The following is an 8,619-nucleotide window of genomic DNA, read 5'->3' on the forward strand; positions in this document are numbered from 1 at the left end:
CAGTTCATCAGCCAGGAGATAAGCTTCAAGAATTCCCACATTTCTTAGGCTATCTGTTCTTTTGTAAGTTTAGAAATCTATCTGAAAAAGTTTCTGCCTAAAGAGGAAAATACAACCCAGCTTTAGTTCTGCCATGTGCAGGGAAAAGGAGTTTTCATGATAACCTCACTGACTAAACAGGCTATCACTGAACACTTAGAAGATTAGAGATTTTTACAAATCACTTTAACTCTCCCCTCCAAAAAGTGTGAAAGCATCAAGAACAGAGATTTTTACTTCAGTTTCCTGAACCAACGTAGGTTCAAAATAGTTCACTGTAAGGCTTCCTGCAACTGTGTCTCAAGTAGCTAGTGTAGTCTGTCAGAGAACAACTGAAATGTAACAAAATCCAGAAAAGCAATTGGCAGGACACTCCTATCTTCAGAACTATTTTTCCATCTTTCATCTAATAGTCTTTTTTTAACAAAATATCAACTCTCATAATATTCTTAGGACAAAACCAGGAATGCTTATTATCTTAGGATAATATCCTGTACCTCTCAGCACTCTACTCAACAATCACTGCAAGTAACTAACAAGTATCAGTGCTGCTTTAAACTTGTGTGTATGTACATGTTAGGTAAACATATACATGCATCCAAACAGGAACAGAATGTTTGGATGCATCCTCTAAATTCTTTATCCTCTCACCCTAAAGTGGCTTTTCCAAAACTCTGTTTTCTATTCTTTCCACTTGACACATAATACTATAAATCCAGCACTGCCAGACAAAAACAGCAGCAGAGAATTCTTGGCTGTTTTTGAGTGCTGTTTTTACCTGAAAGGCCAACTTGAGCCTGGCACATTTTCACCTCCTGTGCAGCTGACAAGGCTGTTTCAAAAATATGGAAAGCTGGAAGGTGTTGTATTTGTTCTCACTCACCTTTTTTAATTGCAGTGATCTAAAAGCTTTGAAGAACAAAATAGGTATTAATGCCTCCATTCTGGGAGATGTACATAGATGATTAATGGCAGGCTGCTCAGGTTTTCACAATCACTATGAAATATGACCTCAGACTGCAGATGAGGCAACACAATTTTTGGTTCAGTAAAAAAAAATAAATCACTGCCTTATCATGAACTTCAGCTGTATGCAGGTAGGTAGCAGAGAGAGCTCAAAGGAAATTGGGTAGGGCTGTTTCTGTAGATGAGGATTGCTGCCACATCCCATAAAACTAACTTTCGTCAGATTAATGGCAGAAAGCTAACACGGCCTTCTCACTGCACAAAAGCCTTGAGAGGTGTGGCATGAGTAACTGATCTCCACTTGCTTCCAGAGATCCAAAAATAGAGGTGAAGTGTGAATATCCCATTTGTTTCAAAACGGTGCCAAGAGAAATTCCCAGTTGGGGCCTTGTCTCCTATCAAACTATGCACCTACAGAGCTGTAGCTGCACTCAGGCAAGAAGAGGCTGCTTCTCACTGCAGCAGAACAGCTACTCTGCAGAGTAACATCTACAGGAGATTTTGTATAGCAAGAGCTGTGCTGGTGCAGGTTTCCAAGAAACAGCCAGATAAATGATTTGACAGTCTAAATGAGATGTTTCTAAATGCTCTGTATCAGCAAACCCCTCTACCCTTTTTAGGCCTTTGGGGAGTTTTTCGTGTTGGATTTTTTGTTTGTTTGACTGGTTCTTTACCTTTTTTACCCAGAGTAGTAGACACACATATCACCAAACCTATGAGAAAACAAAATAGATGCAGACTGTTCAGTGCAGATCCAAACACCATATTGAGAGCACCAATCTGAATACTGTTGTTCTCTCAATTAAAGCATTAAAAATGATTACACTCTTCTTTGCTACATGCAACAATTTCATTTTGGGTTACATGTAAGTGATGCTTAGCAAACGCACAACCACTTCTCCGTTCCCTTTTCTTCCTGACCTGTGAGGGGACAAAGCTGATGAGGAAATGCAGAGATCTGTGTTTCAAAACATGGATCTGAGAGTCTTCCACTCTATTATGAAACTGAATGAGATTTTTTTCTAAAACTACAAAAAACAACAAGCAAGGATTTTCTGTCCCATTTCTGTATTTACAATGTAGTGCGTATTCCATCAAACCAAGAATGAATGAAATACACCAACAATTACACTCTCTTTAATCACTATCGACAGCTACATTGCTTACTGAAGTCCTCAGATGTCTATTAATCACTTTAAAGTTTAGAAACCCTCTTCTCATGTTGGTATTACACAGTGAAGTGATGTAGAGCATCTTTGGCCTTCATTTCAAAAGAAGTGGTGGAAGTGAGAGAAAACAGAAATTCACATACAAGGAAGTATACATGTGAAGTACAAATATCCATTTCGAACAAAACCTATTTCAGTGACTTCATATTTTACTGTATAAATCCACATTTGTTGATACAAGGAAGGAGGCAAGCAGAGTCTCAAAATTCCTGTATTCTAAAATCGTGTTTAGTGGTGGTCAGCATGGGACTAAACAGGGATACATGATATTTCTAAGAAGTCTCTGGTCTTTTATTTAAGAAATAGGAAACATGTTTCTAACCCCAGGGAGGGGAAAAAAAAAAAGACAGGTGTTATTCCAGAAGCAGATTGTGAGCTGGCATTCCAATATTTAAGAGAAAGAAACAAAAATTTTAAAAATGTTTCATGAAAAAAAAAATCATATGACCATGTAAAACTTTTTATCCCTGTATACATTTAAGAGGTGTAACAACCTTTGCTTAAAAAGTCTGCCAGGTTGTTTTTGCTTAATACTGTAACACAAAAAACTGCAGATATCCAGAATTTGAAAGTAGAACAAAGTCAAAACACAGTCTTCCATTCTAGGCAAAAAAAGAGAGAAAAAGCCCCCCAGCTGTAGCGAGGCCAGGCTGGTGTAAGGTGGAAAAAGGCATTTGAACTGACATTTGTTACTAAAGCTGGGATAGAGATCAAATCCTGTTCGCTGTGCAGCACCCAAGTCTGTGGAAAACTGGCAAAAGCAAATCCCAAACCGAGATTTACCAGCCGCAGCCCGACTCAAGTTCACTTTGGGTTAAAAATACTACCGGGGAGCAGCAGCGCGGCAGGAGGGAACCGTATCCCTGTTACGTGACCTGCGCGCCGGCTCGGGCTGCGCCCGCGGTGCCGCCCGGAGCGCGGTGTTGGGTGACCGGCACCTCTGCCCGGCGCGGCCTCCCGGAGACGGAGTAACAGCGAGCCACCGGACCGAGCGCTGCCCCGGCTTCCGAGCACAGATTTTATTAAAAGCTTCTCGTTACAGAGCCGGGGAGCGCCCCACGCACTCGTGTCCATCACGGCGGGAGTCTGTTTGTTTATCCGTGCGGCGCGCTCGGGGCGCCGGGGAAGCGGAACTCCGGCGGGCGCGGGGGCCGCGGCGGCCCCGCGGGAGGGACCCCGGAGCCCGGCGGGGCCGGGGGCGGCAGCGGGGGAGCGAGAGCCGGAGCGCACACGGCGGGGAGGGGGCGCGGGCGGGACTGCGGCCGCCCCCCGCCGCCGCCGCCGCTCCCCCTCGTCGTCGTCCTCCGCCGCCTCCTCCGGGGGCCGGGGGGCGCGGCGCCCCTTCCCCGCCGCGCTGAGCGCCGCCGCTGGCTGCCGACAGAGCCGCCGCCGCCCGGCCGTGGCGGCCGCCGCCGGGCCGGCTCCCATCCGCCATTATCCTTTGTTCGCGGCGCGGCGGCGGCGGGGATGTTGCAGGGCTCGGCTCCATCTTTAAGGCGGGCGCCCCTCCCGCGGGCGGTGCGCGGCCGGGCCCCCGCGTCCTGCCGCCCGGCGGCTCCCCTGGTCCCCGCCGAGCTCCATTTCCTTCCCTCCCCCCCGCCCCTGTTTGCTGGGCGCCGTCCTCCTCTTACCGGTTACCAGGCTGCTCCGTCACTGCTTTCGTTCGCGCCTGGGATCTCGCCGCAGTTTTATTCTCTCCCCCACGTAACACACCGCGTCAAACTACACCTCCGCCGCGTCACTCACACACACAGGCGCTCCCAGCCCGGCGACAGGCAGGCAGCGGCCGACTGAGGAGCGCCAGCCAGGGAGCAAGCGCCGAGCGCGCCCGGCCCCGCACGGAAACCGCCGAGCGCTCACGGAAAGCGCCGAGCGCCCGCCAGGCGGCGGGAACGGCCGAGCGCGCCGCCGGCCCCCGCGGAAAGAGCCGAGCGGCCGCGGAAACGAACGAAGCACCCCGGAGGGGGAGGCGGAAAGAGCCGAGCGGGCGGCGGGAAGGCGCGAGCGGCGCTTCCGCCCCGGGGCGGCCCGCGCGGGAAGCACCGAGCGGGGCTGCGGGGGGGGAGGGGGAGCGCGCGCTCACCCCCCCGCTCCCCCCGCCCCGCCGTGCGCGCGGCCGAGGCGGCCGGAAACTCGCGAGCGCTCACGGAAGCGGCCGAGGGGCGGCGGAGGCCTCAGCCTCAGAGCGGACTCACCGAATCCATCAGGTTGGAACAGACCTGTGAGATCGTCGAGTCTCGCCTGTGACTGAACACCATCATGCCAACTAGATCATGGCACTGAATGTTTAAGTTCTTAAACACCTCCCGGAACGGTGGCTCCACCACCTCCCTGGGCAGCCCATTCCAATGTCTAATCGCTCTGTGTGAAAACTACTCCCTGATGTCCAGCCTAAACCTCCCCAGGCTCAGCTTAAGAATGTGTCCCCTTGTCCTGTTGTGGGTTGCTTTCCTGGGAAAGGAACCGACCCTCATGTGGCTACACCCTCTGTTCAGGCTGTGCTGAGAGCGAGAAGGTCCCCCCGAGCTGCCTTTTCTCCAGGCTAGACCCCCCTCCCTCGGCCCCTCCTCACAGGAATTGTGCTCCAGCCTCTTCACCAGCTCCATTGCCCTTCTCTGGACGCACTCCAGCACATCAAAGCCTTTCCCAAACAGAAGGGCCCAGAACTGGACACAGCTTTCAAGGAGTGGCCTTATCCGTGCCAAGTACAGGGGGACAATCACTGTCCTGGTCCTGCTGGCCACACAATTCCAGGTACAGGTCAGGATGCCACTGGCCTCCATGGCCACCTGGGGACACTCTGGCTCATACTCAGCAGCTGTCAACCAGTGTCCCGGGTACTTTTCTGCTGAGCTGCTTCCCAGCCACTCTGCCCCAGCGCATAGAGCTGCACGGGTTTGTTGTGACCCAAGTGCAGGACCTGGCACTTAGTCTTGTTGAGCCTCATGCCACTTGTCACCACTGTTCCACCCTGCCCAGATTACTCTGCAAAGCCTTCCAGCACTTCAGCGGATCAGCACTCTCACCCAGCTGGTGTTGTCTGCTAATTTGCTAATGGTAGACTTGAGCCCTCACCCAGATCATCAGTAGGGATATTGAATTGAACTGGCCCTATGCTATCCTTGGGGACACCACTGGTGACTGGATCCCAGCGGGATGCAGCACTGTTCACCACCACTCTCTGGGCCTACCCATCCAGCCAGTTGTTAGCCCAGTGAGGAGTGCACCTGTCCCCATCATGGGCTGCCAGCTCTTCCAGGAGTATGCCATGGGAGATGGTATCAAAGGACCAGGCTGATGCCATGGGGGACCTGCTACCCCCAGCTCCGCAGGGCTGTATCCCTCCATGGGCACCCCCTCCCTGTGTGCCTCACTGCTGGGGCCGCTGCCCAGACCCCCTTCCTCAGCCCCCAGTGCCACCCCAAGACCCAACCACCCCCTCCCTTTGCAGGCACCATATGGCAGGTGAGGTGCCATAGCCAAGCCATGGTGCCCCTCAATCCACCTCGGCTTCCTGGTGTCCCTACTGTGCCCTCCCTGTGTGGTCTTCAGGTTATTCCTCTAAACTTTCCTCTGCTGCCTTGTTTTTACTCCAGCCTATGACTCCCATCCTGCTGCCTGCCCTCTCTGGCCCTGTGGCCAGCCCTTGTAGCCCAAAACCAGGCACAGGGTGACTGCTGCTCCACCATGACACAATATCCCCATGGAAAACCCCAGCCCTGATCCACTGCCCCCCCCAGTGCTGGAGGTGGCAGAGGTGTGGCCACCAGGCACCTAAGCTATCAAACCACTACCCAGTTCAGAGTAACTGGGGGCAAGGTGGGGTTTGCACACATGGCACCAGCTCCCTGCATTGCCAGCTCTCCCTCAGGAGGGACAGAAGTTGGAAGCACAGGGCAGAGCACCAGATATGTGTTTGTGCCTTGCCGAAGAGGAGCAGCCATGTGCTGTGGTCCTCAATCTCATCTTCAGCCCCAGTGTGATGTCTGTCACTGGGGGTTTTAAATGCTGGATAGGTGAAATGTTTCTGGGAAAGGTTTCAAAGAGCTGCTGCCACCAGGGAGCAGGGAAAGACCCAGTGGTGCTCCAGCCAGGTGAGTTCCCATCTTCTGTTCACAAATCCAGCTGAATGCACTCAATCATACACCCTGAAGAATGGACTGCTCCAACTACAACCAACGAAAAAAACGGTCTGTACTCAGAAAAGCTGCTTTTCATTTCCCAAGGCCTCAAGATGGCACTACATAACAAGATTTGAAGCTCCAAAGCCGGTTCATTTTTGCAGCTGGCCCAGCACGACACTGCTGCCAGGTGCACTGTATGACATGGCATTGCTGTGCCATTTAGTTCAGCTCGTCTCCAGTCTCATTTTCTCTAAAAGGTTGAACTGATTTTACTTTGCTGAGTTTTGTCTAATTCCCCCCAAAATTACAAGAGATGGTGCAAGGAGCAATAACAGCTGTACTTTGCCTTAGATTTTGTTGATTACAGTTATTCTAAAACAAACCATTGATATATAAAAACAAAAATGGCATCTCAGGTTAAACAGCTAAAACGTTGTTTCATTGCCAACGCGTGCTATGGCTTGGGCCACAGGTCATTTTCTGTTTCTGCTGCACTTTTTCCCTCTGCCCTGCCTGCAGACAGGAGCTCCAAGGTTTCAGGACAGCGTTGCCCTGGCTGCTATCAGTTTTTGCTCCAGCTGTTGTAGACCTCTGCTGTGCCTTTGGCTCATAACCATTCCTGTCTGCAGTGTATGGCTGACATAACTTTTGGAAATTGTTTTTCCTTTTTAGAGTCTGCTAGGATGTGAAAATCTCCATGCACTAAATAGGTCTTTTACAACTCCTTTTGGGAGCAGAATGTTTCTTCCACTTAAAGCATTTGAGACAAGCAAGAAATCTAAACTCAATGTTCTTGATTTGGTCCATTCATTAGTGGTGAATGGAAATGCTTCTCCCTCCGAATCACCATTGGAGGTGAAAAAGGCTTGTCTTACCATCACATCCTTCTCATTTCACAGGATACTGAGGTAGAGGGCTCTTTTTGAGTGTTTTGACATTTGAACTCTAGCCCCATTGCTCAGTTTAATATTTTAATGTGTGTTTAATAAAGTATCCTCTCTGCATTTTGTTATCATATCCAGATGTAAATTAAACTAGATAATGAAAAATATGTTTTAATTAGTCTCAAACATGAACATTTTTACATTTTGCTAGAACTTCTGCATTTCCAGAATTGATTCCAAGATCAAAGTAAAGGATTCAGCCTTTGTGCTCCTTTTATTAATAAAGTACTTTGTGTGAGAAAATATTTATTATGAGCAGAACAAATATAGCCATCTGAGTGTCTCTTGTTTGACTCATGGATTTCTTTAGCTGTTTTCTCATCCTTCTCTTTGCCCTTTATGTTAATGTTTGTATTTTATCAGCTTTCTTTGCTCACACGAGTGACAAAAATCACGCATTTACCACCCATACATGTTTCCCAGAAACTGAATTTCTTGCCCCTGTGCAGCAAGCCCAAAGAATCACAGCAATCAGAATTTAAGTGAATAAATTCTGGTCCTTGGAAGGCAAATAAAGTGTAATAACCAGATCTCAGCATAAGGCTCCCATCAGAAACCTGGGCAACACTCCCAGCCTGAGTGATGGGAGTGCCACTGGTGTTTCTCCAGACCAGGCAGGGCTGCCTTTATGCAGCTGCACAGCTCCATGCGTGCCCCTGATCCTGCTGCCCCTTTGGGGCCGATGGCACCCTGCTGACTCTGCCAGTCCTGCTCTCACAGCCCCCCTGGCAGCTCCTCAGCACTTTTCTGAGAGTCTGCCAGCCCACTGATGAGTTTGCACAGGGCATCTTGAGCAGTGGCTACGTCTCTGCCAGACAGTGTAGGCTCCCCATATAACAGCTCGAGAGAGCAATTGATGTCAAACTAAAACAAATGCCTCCGATAGGCCAGATGCCTGAAGGGTGTTAAGATTACACCCAGTGTTGTGTATCTCCATCTCTTGCACCGTCACAGAGGCTTAAACCATGGATGGATGTGAGCTGGATTCATGCTTACTTCATACTGGCTCAGTGGCAGGGCTATGTGATCTCACACACAGCTGCTGTGGAACCTTCTCACAGCTGTTTTGCACATTCCTCATTCTCTTCTGAGCAAAATCGGGGCACTAAGCAAACTTGGAACTTCTTTGGGAGAGGGAACAAAAGTCTGAGTTGCAAAACCCCCTCTCTCACTGACATTGACACCTTCCTTTCACGGACGCCTCTTGGGGAATGTGTAGAAAATAGGATAGGAACGATGTGCCAATTACCTACGGAGTCCAGCAGGGAGAGGCTGACTTGGAGAGTGAATTGGAATGCTCAGCAGTTTTCTTCTTCA

At 50.0% G+C, this 8,619-nt stretch overlaps 1 protein-coding gene across 1 annotated transcript in view; it reads right to left on the minus strand.

Moving 5' to 3' along the window:
* CREB1 (cAMP responsive element binding protein 1) overlaps window positions 1-4,055 on the minus strand; it is a 39,935-nt gene extending 35,880 nt beyond the window's left edge. Inside the window, exon 1 of the mRNA XM_036386412.2 lies at window positions 3,866-4,055. The gene's annotated coding sequence lies outside the window, so the exon portion shown is untranslated. The remainder of the gene's footprint in view (window positions 1-3,865) is intronic.
* Window positions 4,056-8,619: the final 4,564 nt, after the last annotated feature.

Source organism: Molothrus ater, chromosome 7, assembly GCF_012460135.2.
Source record: "Molothrus ater isolate BHLD 08-10-18 breed brown headed cowbird chromosome 7, BPBGC_Mater_1.1, whole genome shotgun sequence".
Classification (NCBI taxonomy): Eukaryota; Metazoa; Chordata; class Aves; order Passeriformes; family Icteridae; genus Molothrus; species Molothrus ater.